Below are 13,027 nucleotides of genomic sequence, written 5' to 3'. Positions count from 1 at the left end.
CGGTGGCTGGAGAAACTGTGGAGCTTCCGTGAGGTGGAGAGTATCATGGATTGCATGTATAGAGAGATGGTCACACCATGGGCTAAGAGCCAACAGGCAAGACAGGAATGGGCGATCACCAGGCAGAGCAAGAGGACTAGGTAGGCAGTGCAGGAATCTCCCATGGCTATTCCCCTGAAAAACAGATATATTGCTTTGGATACTGTTGGGGGGAATGGCCTCTCAGGGGAAAGCAGCAACAGCCAAATTTGTTCCACCATGATTGGCTCTGCTGCACAGGGGAGGAGTAAAAAGTGTGGGAATGCAATAGTTATAGGCGATTCAATTGTATGGGGAATGGATAAGCATTTCCATGGCCGCAAATGAGACTCTAGGATGGTATATTGGCTCCCTGGTGCTAGGGTCAAGGATGTCTCAGAGCGGCTACAGGACATTCTGAAGGGGGAGGGTGAACAGCCAGTGGTCATGGTACACATTGGTGCAAACGACATAGGTAAAAAAAGGGATGAGGTCCGAAAAGCAGAATATAGGGAGTTAGGAAATAAGTTGAAAAGTAGGACCGCAAAGGTAGCGATCTCAGGATTACTACCAGTGCCACATGCTATTCAGAGTAGAAATAGCAGGATATATCAGACGAATACGTCACTGAAGAGATGGTGTGAAGGGGAGGGTTTCAGATTCCTGGGACATTGGGACCGGTTCTGGGGGAAGGTGGGACCAGTACAAACTGGATGGGTTACACCTGGGCAGGACCGGGACTGATGTCCTTGAGCGAATATTTGCTAGAGTGGTTGGGGAGGGTTTAAACTAAAATGGCAGGTGGATGGGAACCTATGCAAGGAGTCAGAGGAGGGGGAATCAAGGACAAGAACAAAAGACAGAAAGGGGAATAAGAAAAGTGATAGGCAGAGAAATCAAGGGCAAGAATCAAACAGGGCCTCAGTGAAAAATAGTGGGAACGGGACGAGTAATGTTAAAAAGACAGGCCTTAAGGCTTTGTGCCTTAAAGTGAGGAGCATTTGCAATAACGTGGATGAATTATCTATGCAAATAGATGTAAACAGGTATGATACAGTCAGGATTACGGAGACATGGCTGCAGGGTGACCAGGGATGGGAACTGAACATCCAGGGGTATTCAGTATTTAGGAACGACAGACAAAAAGGAAAAAGCGGTGGAGTTGTATTGCTGGTTAAAGAGGAAATTAACACAATAGTGAGGAAAGATATTAGCTCTGACGATGTGGAATCTGTATGGGTAGAGCTGAGAAACACTAAGGGGCAAAAAACGTTAGTGGGGGTTGTATATAGACACCCAAACTATAGTGGTGATGTTGGGAATGGCATTAAACTGGAAATTAGAGACACATGCAATAAAGGAACATCTGTAATTATGGGTGACTTTAATCTGCATACCGATTGGGCAAATCTAATTAGTAACAATGCCGTAGAGGAGGAATTCCTGAAGAGTATACAGGATGGTTTTCTGGACCAATACATTGAGGAACCAACTAGAGAACAGGCCATCCTAGACTGGTTATTGCGTAATGAGAAAGGAACAATTGGCAATCTAGTTGTGCAAGGCCCCTTGGGGATGAGCAACCATAATATGATAGAATTCTTCATCAAGATGGAGAGTGATATAGTTGATTCTGAGACAAGGGTCCTGAATCATAATAAAGGAAACTATGATGGTATGAGGCGTGAGTTGGCTATGATGGATTGGGAAACGTTACTTAAAGGGGTGATGGTGAATAGGCAATGGCAAACATTCAAAGAGCGCATGGGTGAACTGCAACGATTGTTTATTCATGTCTGGTGCAAAAGTAAAACAGGAAAGGTAGCTGAACCATGGCTTACAAGGGAAATTAGTGAGAGTATTAGATCCGAGGAAGAGGAATACAAATTGGCCAGAAAAAACAACAGACCTGAGGATTGGGAGCACTTTAGAATTCAGCAAAAGAGGACCAAAGGATTGATTAAGAAGGGGAAAATAGAGTATGAGAGTAAGCTTGTGGGGAACATAAAAACTGAGTGTAAAAGTTTCTAAATGTATGTGAAGTGAAAAAGATTGGTGAGGACAAATGTAGGTCCCTTACAGTCAGAAACAGGGGAATTTATAATGAGGAACAAAGAAATGGCTGACCAACTAAATGCATACTTTGGTTCTGTCTTCACAAAGGAGGACAGAAATAACATACCAGAAATGTTGGGGAACACAGGGTTTAGTGAGGGGGAGGAACTGAAAGAAATCAGTATTAATAGGGAAATGGTGTTGAGGAAATTGATGGGATTGAAGGCCGATAAATCCCCAGGGCCTGATAATCTACATCCCAGAGTACTTAAGGAAATGGCCCTAGAAATAGTGGATGCATTGGTGGTCATCTTCCGAGATTCTATAGATACTGGAACAGTTCCTACAGATTGCAGGGTAGCTAATGTAACCCTACTTAAAAAGGGATGTAGAGAGAAAACAGGGAATTGTAGACCAGTCAGCCTGACATCGGTAGTGGGGAAAATTCTAGAGTCCATTATAAAGGATTTAATCGTTGAGCACTTGGAAAACTGTGACAGAATCAGACATGGATTTATGAAAGGGAAATCATGCTTGACAAATCTACTGAAATTTTTCAAGGATGTAACTGGTAGAGTTGATGAGGGGCAGCCAGTAGATGTGGTTTATTTGGACTTTCAGAATGTTTTTGACAAAGTCCCACATAAGAGAATAGCGTGTAAAATTAAAGCACAAGGGATTGGAGGTAGTGTATATTGAGATGGATAGAAAACTGGTTGGCAGACAGTAAAGAAAGAGTAGGAATAAACAAGTCTTTTTCCGAATGGCAGGCAGTGACTAGTGGGGTACCAAAGGGATCGGTGCTGGGACCCCAGCTATTCACAGTATATATTAATGATTGAGATGAGAGAACTAAATGTAATATCTCCAAATTTGCAGATGACACAAAGCTGGGTGGGAGGGTGAGCAGTGAGGAGAATGCAGAAATGCTTCAATGTGATTTGGACAAGCTGAGTGAGTGGGCAAATGCATGGCAGATGCAGTATAATGTGGATAAATGTGAGGTTATCCACTTTGGTAGCAAAAACAGGCTATAAATTGAGAGCGGGGAATGTGCAACGAGACCTGGCTGTCCTCGTACACCAGTCGCTGAAAGTAAGCATGCAGGTGCAGCAGGCGGTAAAGAAGGCAAATGGTATGTTGGCCTTCATAGCCAGAGGATTCGAGTATAGGAGCATGGATGTCGTGCTGCAATCATACAGGGCCTTGGTGAGACCACACCTGGAATATTGTATGCAGTTTTGGTCTCCTTATCTGAGGAAGGATATTCTTGCTATAGAGGAAGTGCAGTGAAGGTTTACCAGACTGTTTCCTGGGATGGCAGGGCAAACATATGAGGAGAGATTGAGTCGGTTAGGGTTATATTCGCTGGAGTTCAGAAGAATGAGGGGGGATCTCATAGAAACCTATAAAATTCTAACAGGACTAGACAGGGTAGATGCTGGAAAGATGTTCCGGCTAGTGGGGGAGTCCAGAACCAGGGGTTAGTTTGAGGATATGGAGTAGACCATTTAGGACTGAGATGAGGAGAAATTTCTTCACCCAGAAAGTGGTGAGCCTGTGGAATTCGCAACCACAGAAAGTAGTTGAGGCTAAAACATTGTATGTTTTCAAGAAGGAATTAGATATAGCTCTTGGGGCTAAAGGGATCAAAGGATATGGGGAGAAAGCGGGAGCAGGCTATTGAGTTGGATGATCAACCATGATCATAATGAATGGCGGAGCAGCCTCGAAGAGCCAAATGGCCTACTCCTACTCCTGGTTTCTTTGTTTCTATGGGCAGAATTTTGCCCTCAGATGGCGGGTGGGCCCCACCGACTCGGCGGTGGGCGAAAAGGGGTCTGCCGCCATTTTGAGTGGGCGGGCCAATTAAGACCCATCCGGCGGACTACCTAATAGGAAGTGCTATGCGCTTCCAGTGCGGGGGTGGGGTGGGGTGGGGGAGGGATTCCCCATCTCTCAGAGTGAGCTCTTTTGCGCGCATGCGGGGTATAGAGCGCGCTGCTCCCTGAGGCAAAGTCCTGTCTCAGGGAGATTAGTGATAGGTAAGAAAAGTCAAAAAATAGAAAAATTAAAAAATTACTAACATGTCCCCCTCATGTGACAATGTCACATGAGTTGGGACATGTTAATAAAAATGACATAAACTTTATTAGACTTTTTAAAAATGGATATGAAACCACATCCCACCAGTGGATGAGGTTTCATGTATTATCAGAAGCCCACTGGGGCTCCTGACCTGCCCTCCAGCCTTAAGGTTGGACGGGCAGGTCTTTAATTATCTTAATTAGGCTGTCAGTGGCCTCAATCGCTGTCCGCCCGCCTTCCTAAAAATTTAAAGGGACTGGGATGACGTAGGGGGTTCCTCCCGGGTCATCCTGCATCAGTTTCCCGTCAGCGAGCGGGCCCCGCCCCCAAATCGCCAATGGGAACATTTAGGCCTATGTTTCTCTGGCTGCCAGGCCTTCATTTAAACAGGTTGCCAGGTCGCCATTGGACCCAGCAGTCTGTGCACGCCTGCCACCGCTCACCCATTCCCGCTATCCTCAGGAGTTGAGAAATACACTGGAGGGCCTTAATTGGCCCACCCGTGTAAAATCGCGATGCGGACCCAATCGCGGGTGGTGATGGGATCCGCGCTCGCCCGTGCCTGCTCCCACTCTGCCCCCCCGCCAACCGGAAAGTTCAGGCCCTAGCTTCTTTTGATGAATTCAAGCTTGCAGTCTACTTACCTCCAAATGTAATTGAATTACACAGACAGACCCAACTATACTCATACCCATAAACTTGCTTTACAATAACCAGAAAAATATTATGAAAATTATTATACTTTCATTACCGGCTAAATGAGTCATTTACAGGTTTGTAAACTCTAAGTAGTGGAGTGTTACAGGAGTCAGTGCTGGGGCCTTGGCTATTTACATTTTATATCAATGACTTGGATGAAGGCGTTGTTGTCAAATATGCTGACAATGTAATGATAGGTAGGAATACAGGTGGTGCAGAGGAGACAAGGGGCTGAATTCTGTCCCCGTTCGGGGAGAAGTTGTTGAGTGGGTGCGTACGGGTGCACTTCCAATTGGTGCCCTCGATCAGAGGCATGGCACCATTTTATGTGGGCAGGCCGATTAAGGCCTGCCCAGCATGACATCTGCACAGAAGCGCTATGCGGTCCCTGTGTAGGCAGGGGAGGGAATCCCAAAATCGAGAGTGTGCTCTTTCGCGCATGCATGCGGAAGAGTGCACTCATCTCCCTGAGGCTAAGTGCAGCCTCGAGGAGATCGGCTGCACATGTAAAAAAGACAAAAATAGAAAAATAAAACTTCTCTTACATGTCCCCTCGTGTGACAATGTCACATGAGTTGAGACATGTCTATAATTTTTTACAAAATCTTTATTTAAAATTTTAAAGTCTACATGAAACCTCATCCCACCCATGGATGAGGTTTCATGTTTTTTCTAGTTCCCGCTGGGGCTCCTGGCCTGCCCGCTAACCTTAAGGTTGGATGGGTAGGTCCTTTAATTACTTAATTGACTCTGTCAATGGCCTCAATTGGCCATGGACAGGTCGGCGGGTGCACAGCTGATTTTGCTGCACTCCAGCCTTCCTGAAAATTTATATCGGGTGCAGTGACGTCGGGAGTTCCCCCAGACGTCACCGCGTGTCATTTTACGTGTCGATGCCCCTGCTCGCCGACTCATAAAATTCTGCCCAAGGAGTCCGAGAAGGGATATCGATAGGTTAAGTGAGTGGGTGAAATTTGACAAATGCAGTATAACATGGGGAAATGCAAGGGTGTCCACCTTGGCAGGAAGAATCGAAAAGCAGAAAGTTGTTTAAATGGAGAGAGCCTGCAGAATGCTGCAGTACAGAGGGATCAGAGTGTCCTTATACATGAATCACAAAACATCAGCATACAGGTGCAGAAAGTAATTAGGAAGGCAAATAGAGTGTTAGCCCTTATTGTAAGGGGAATGGAGTATGAAAGTAGGGTAGACTTTCTACAACTGTACAGGGGCAGAACTCAACTCGAGTACTGCGTACTCTTTTGGTCTCCTTACTTAGGAAGGCATATACTTGCTTTGAAGGCAGTTCAGGGAAAGTTCAGGAGGTTGACTCCTGGGATAAAGGGGTTGGCTTATGAGGAAAGATTGAGCAGGTTGGGCCTATACCCATTGGAGTTTATAAGTGTGAGAGGTGATCTTATTGAAACGTATAAGATTCTGAAGGGGCTTGGCAGGGTAGATGTTGAGAGAATGTTCCCCTCTTAGGGAATCTGGAACTGGGAGGCACAGTTTCAGAATAAGGCATCTCCTATTTAAGATGGAGGTGAGGAGGAATTTCTTTCAGACGGTCATTAGTCTTTGAAATGATCTTTCACAGAGATCAGTGGAGGCTGGATTCTTGAATTTAAATAAAGATGTGTTAAACAAATTGTTGATCTATAGGGGAGTCAAGGGTTATGTAGGCACACAGGTTCGGGGAGTTGAGACCACAACCAGATCACCTATGATCCTATTGAAGAGTGGAAAAGGCTCGAGGGTCTGAACTGATCACTTCTGATCCTACTTCTTATGATCTTATGTTCCTGAAAGTTCTCTACAAAAACAATTCAACTCGTCTTTCTCCCCCACCATTCCCCTATAGCCGTGCAAACTAATTCTCTTCAGGTGCTTATCCAATTCCCCTTTAAAAGCCACAATGAATCTTCCTCCTGCACACTGAGTGAAATCCAGATGCTAACCACTTGCTGCATTAAAATGCTGTTGCCATTGTGCTCTTGGACAATAATGTTGAAACTCAGGCTGTCAGTTATATGATGGAGGTGCAATGGTAAGCATAATTGCCTTCCAAGCGGTTAACCAGGGTTCAAACCAGGACCAGCCATCGCGTTGTTTACTTTTCAACTTTAGGCTGAAAATTCTTCACATCCCAACAGTCTGTGTTGCTTCCAAATTCATGCAATGAGCTCCCACTGCCCAAAAATATCAAAAAAGAACTGGGACCATCTCCTGTGAATAAAGCGATGGAATTTCAAAGGATGGGAGTTTTTGCAAGATCAGTGGGGTTTTTCAATTGTGGTCTGGGAATTAGTCAAGAATTAGGCAGAATACTCCAATGGAGACAGAACCAGGGTTTAATAACCCATCATAGCTTTCTTGCTAGTTATTGGATCCCTATAACCTGCCCCCATTGTATTCCTGTCCTATCAGGGGCAAATTCTGCTCAGTTCTGAGACCTATCCTGGTCTCAAAACAATAACATTCATTCTCTGAAAGTCAACAATTGCTCTTGCCTGAAGCCACCAGCTACCATTTGATATTTCTGGACAGTGGGAATTCATTGTATGAACCTGTGGAATAGTATAGTGTCTCTCAGCATGTGATCATTTACTGGCAGATATATTTTATGTAAGCATTCATATGTGGCAATTATAAAATTAGCTGATTAGAGCAGTGATTTTGTGAACTTGTTCCAATCAGACTCATTGGTGAATCATCCCATCCTGAAGCAGTAAGTAAACAATGAGGTGGCTGGGAATTGAACCCAGGTCAACTGCTTGGCGGCAACCATGCTTCCCATTGCACCACCACAGAGCAACACTGCACCTCACACTAAAATGTCTTATTTTATTCAATTCAAACCATTGAGAAACTAGGACAGAATCATATCAGAGAATGATGGATGAGTTACAGGACAGAAAGAGACTCTTTAATCCTTCATGCCCCTGTCAGCTCTCGATCAATCGGCTAGTCCCATTGTTCCATCCAGTACCTACAAATTTACCCTTTAGGTGATCATCGAATACCTTAAAGCCGCATTTGAATCTGCCTCCTACACAATATCAGCATTTACTGCATAATAGATGTCATCATTGTATCTTGTACCAATCATCATAAATCAGTATCCTCTGGTTCTCAACACAATCCACCCATGGGAACAGGTTCTCTGCAGCTACTCTGTCTAGAGCTCTCTTGATTTAGGCACTTCGATCTAGACCCCACTCAACTTTCTCTCCTCTGCGGAGAACAGCACCAGCTTCTCCAATCTATCCACACAACTGAAGTCCCCCATCCCTGAGGCCAGTCTTCTCATTTTAATCTGCACTTTGTGTAAAGTTTTGACATCATTCCTAAACTGTGGTGCCCAGGATTGAACATAGTACTCCAGTGGAGTCCAAACCAATGTTTCATAAAGGTTCATCATAACTTTAATATAAAATATAAGATATAAAAATATAAAATATAATACAAAAAATATAAAATATAATATACAATATAATATAAAATATAATGAATAGTCATACAGACTCGGAATCTCTTCACAGACGCTGTCAAGCCTACTGAGTTTTTCCAGCATTTTCTGTTTTTATTTCAGATTTCCAGTATCTGCAGTATTTTGCTTTTTGCCTTCATCATAGCTTTTTCACTTTTGTACTTTTTGACTCTATCCAAAATCATGATAGATAGGAAAACCAAAGGATTAAAGGACGGATAACAACATTTCAAAAGAGCATTCACAAGTTAATTTAATTGTGGAAACTACATAAAGGCTAATTTTTGGGATTGTGTAACATTCTTCCCAATGGCCATTGCTGTCCTGTCAGGGACCATTCCCAGACGTCCACTGGAAAGCCCGAATGACCTTGCAAAAGCCTTCATCCTCTGAACATTGACTGCAATGGACTTTCAAAGATAGGTTGCTTTTACAAAGTCAGTGTGGCTTTCCAGTTTTAGGCTTGGCTCCAGAATTTAACAGGTTTCTCTAGGGGAGACAGAACAAGTGCTCTATGGTTCATCATAATATTCTTGCTTTTATACTCTTTTCCTTGATCCAAAGTCATAGAGCTGGAAAGGAAAGAGATTAACATTTCAACAAAATATTGTTATGGCAGGCAGATGGTAAATGCCAAGCTGCCAAAACCCCAGAGGGAAACTTGAAGCAGCTGCCACAACTATTTGCAATTTGTACTTGTTTCAAGATGCAGGCTTTTCTTATTATTAAACCTTTATTAAAATTTTTTAAAATGCTTTTGAGCACATACATAGATTTACAAATTACTACTATAATGATTTCTAGCTCCCCTAATTAATCTAACTCCCTGTTACAATCCCTTAAGACAACAGTAAAACACATAGATTTAAACAGGCCCAGGCAAAGTGCACATCCTGGACAGTCAAATTCAAAGTGAGCTTTTCTCAGCTTCAGTTCCTTGTAGACAGCAGTCTGGGCACAGGGACTGGATGCTTTTCGCATATGTTAGATCTTAGAATTCCTTCCCTTATTCACAGCCTTCTCCATTTTATACATATTTTCCCCTTTGAACGCAAATTCCTCTTGTTTCACTATGTCTTTGGACTTTACCTCTCTAATAACAAAAAACTTTCATAGTACCACTTTTACCAGTAATTTTGGGGAAAAATAAACACATTGGGCAGAATTTTGCCCTGGTGGGTGGGTGGGCATAGCGCTTCCTGTGCGGTGCTGGGGTGGCGGTAGGGGATTCCCCATTTGTCAAAGTGCACTCAGGGAGATTACTGACAGGTAAAAAACTCCAAAAATAGAAAAATATTAAAATTATTAACATGTCCCCCTCATGTGACAATGTCACACGAGATGGGACATGTTAATAAGAAATGCATAAACTTTATGAAACTTTTAAAAAGCGGACATGAAGCCTCATCCCAGTGGATGAGGTTTCATGCATTATCAGAAGCCCGCTGGGGCTCCTGGCCTGCCCGCCAGCCTTAAGGTTGGATGGGCAGGATCTTTAACATTCTTAGTTGGCCTTCATTGGCCATTGACAGGTTGGAGTGTGGACAGCTGATTTCGCTGTCTGCCCGCCTTCCTGAAAATTTAAAGGGACCGGGATGATATCGGGGATTCCTCTCGACGTCATCCCGCGTCATTTTCCCATTGGCGAGTGTGTCCCGCCCCCAAATCGCCAACGGGAAAATCCTGGCCACTGTTTTTTAACTTCTCCTGGCTAAGTGAAACATTTCACCCCTTCTTTTGAGTTCAAGCTAGTCTATTTAAAAATGCTAATGTTCTCTTTACATGTCACATTCTAAAACTTCACCCATGTTTATTTATATAACATTTCATCCTAGCTTATCTTCTGATGCATTAAAGCCTTCAGACCAGCCGCCTTTAATTCAATTAAGTCACACACATGCACACACACACCCATAGACGGAGACCCCAATATTACTCTACTTTACAATAAATTCCAATAACATCATGAAAATTATTATATCTTCCTGACAATATTCACAAGTTAAATTTCAGATGGTACACCCACATTACAATGCTTCCATTCCCCACAGAGACCAATTCCTAGACCTCAATTGAAAAACAACATTGATTTTGCAAAAGTCTCCATCCTTTATTCACAGGAGATGGCCCCAGGATCTTTTTAATATCTTTGGACATTGACAGTTCATTTCATGGGCTTGGGGAGTAGCACAAACTGTTGGAATGTGAATAATTGCTGGCAGATATAAGTTACCAATGGAAGCATTCATATGTGGCACCCAGAAAATCACATTGTGATTGAAACCTCCTGGGAAGCGATTATCAGAACTGATTCCAATCAGACTTATTAGTGGACCTTCTATCCTGAAGAAGGGAGTGAATTAAACCCAGGTCAACTGCTTTGAAGGCAGCCATGCTTACCACTGCACCACCATCTCACAACAGGTAGACAGTTAAAAATCAGCAGAGCAACACTGCTGCCTGCCCTGAAGCATCATGTTTAATGTAATTCAATGAACTAAGATGGAATCATACCATAAAATCATAGAATGGTTACAGGACAAAGGGAGGCAATTTAGACAATTGCCTCTGACAGCGCCACGTTACCCATGGCCATGCAATTGTTTTCTCTTCAGGTGCTCATCCAATTCCATTTTGAAAGCCACAATTGAATGTGCTTCCTGTACATTGTCAGAAAGTGCATTCCAGATGCTAACCACTCACTGCAGAAGAACATTTTTCTAATGTTGTGTTTGATTCTTTTGTCAATCACCTTAAATCAGTGTCCTCTGGTTCTCAACCTTTCTAACCATGGGAACAGGTTCTCCTCCTTCACCCTGTCCATGCTGGACACTTCTATCAAATCTGATTTCAATCCCCACTGTTCTAATTAGAACAACACCAGTGTTTCCACTTTGGCTACATAACTGAAGTCCCTCACCTCTGGAACCATTCTCATCAATCTCACCTGCACCCTGTTTAAATGCTTCTTTCCTAAAGTGCACTGCCAGAATTGGGCACAATACTCCGGTTTAAGCTGAACTTGTGTTTATAACAGTTCATTATAACTTTCTTGCTTTTTACTCTGCCTCAATCCAAAATCAAGTAAGAAAAACCAAAGAATTGGGGATAGAATTCAGGGATGAGACAAACACTCCAGCAAAATATTCACAAGTTAAATTAATTTTGAGTATGTAAAATCTGATTTTGGGATCCTATAAAACACTTCCTATTTTGTGTATTGCTGTCTCCTGAGGCAATATTGAGACCTCTCCTGAAAAACTCGATAGGTTTTGCAATAATATTCATTCTCTGAAAGATGTGAGGAACTAAGACCTCATGCTGTATATATTTTTATAATATATAGATATGTGCATCACTATTTATAAAATTTTATACTGAACAAAAACCTTGAAATGCCTGCCCGTGACCCTGAAACAAAAGAAGCCATTGGAAGTTTTAGGAAAACCCATACCACGTTATCTCTGAGGACCCGCTAACAAGCCTTTGTGGGCTGTACAGCCCAACTTCAAAGAGAGCTATATAAAGGCCATCTGCATTTAATAACCCAGGCTGGCCAGATGGAGATGGATCGTCTGCTAAGACCAAGGCCCCGCAACCTTCCTTTCAATTCTTAACGGCTGAGACATTTAACATTGGAATCCAGACAATGGATACACATCCTTTGTCAAAGATGGTGGAGAGGTGGGAGTCATGTGACTTAGGCCTCTAGCTTGTGGAACAAGTAATATTGCCTTGCGGAATTTCACAGCTCAGCCTGACGTTTAACAACTGACTAGCAGGCCACACCAAAGAAGTTCTGGCCCAGGTTGGACACCTGGCCCCATCTACCATGCTTCTGCTGGAAATCTGTACCATCACCTACAAGACTGATTCACCTCTGCATGCCCATCTCATCGTGTGAAGTCAACAGCACAAGAAAAGTGAATTATCCAGCATCAGTTTTCAACCCACCTATCTCAATGAAAGAGTACCTCATTGGACTTTGATGCTGGACTCTGGAACCCATGTGAAATAATATTTCTGTTCTCTGTGGTCTCTGTACTGAAAATATTTATTTTCTCTATCCATCTCTTTATTATATGAATACAAGGGGGATGTTTCATGTTTTGAGTGCATGCAAATAAACTAACCCTTTGAATTCATCCTATCTTGAGTTTACTGTGGAGTTATTAATCAAAAATTGGATCACACCAAAACCAAGTGTTTGGACATATGCCACTGCTTATAAAGAGTGAAGTGGAAAGTAAACAATGTGATGGCTAGGATTTGAGCCCAGGTCAACTGCTTGGAAGGCAACTATGCTTACCACTGCACCACCATCACACAACTGACAGCAGCCTTTTATAAATAGCAGACTAACACTGTATCTTGTGCTAAAATGTATTATTCAATTCAAACATTGATGAACTGGAACAGAATCATATCAGAGAATGATGGATGATTTACAAGACAGGAGGAAACTATTTGGTCCTTTGTGGCCTTGTCAGCTCTCAATCAATCAGCTACTCCTACTATCCCTATTGTACCTATAAATTTACTGTTCAGGTGCTCATCCAGTACCCTATTGAAAACCATGACTTAATCTGCCTCCTGCACTCTTTCAGGGTCAAATGCATTCCAGATGCTAAAGACTGACTGCATAATAGGTTTTTCCTCATGTCGCCATTGTGTCTT

The 13,027-nt window shown here is 42.9% G+C and overlaps 1 non-coding gene across 1 annotated transcript; it reads right to left on the bottom strand.

The window, feature by feature from the left end:
- Positions 1–12,604: 12,604 nt before the first annotated feature.
- Positions 12,605–12,676, bottom strand: trnag-ucc. The gene has a single exon. It is a non-coding gene; the product is annotated as a tRNA-Gly (tRNA).
- Positions 12,677–13,027: the final 351 nt, after the last annotated feature.

Source organism: Carcharodon carcharias, chromosome 14 (genome assembly GCF_017639515.1).
Source record: "Carcharodon carcharias isolate sCarCar2 chromosome 14, sCarCar2.pri, whole genome shotgun sequence".
Lineage (NCBI taxonomy): Eukaryota > Metazoa > Chordata > Chondrichthyes > Lamniformes > Lamnidae > Carcharodon > Carcharodon carcharias.
This window is presented reverse-complemented; position numbering and strand designations above follow the sequence as displayed.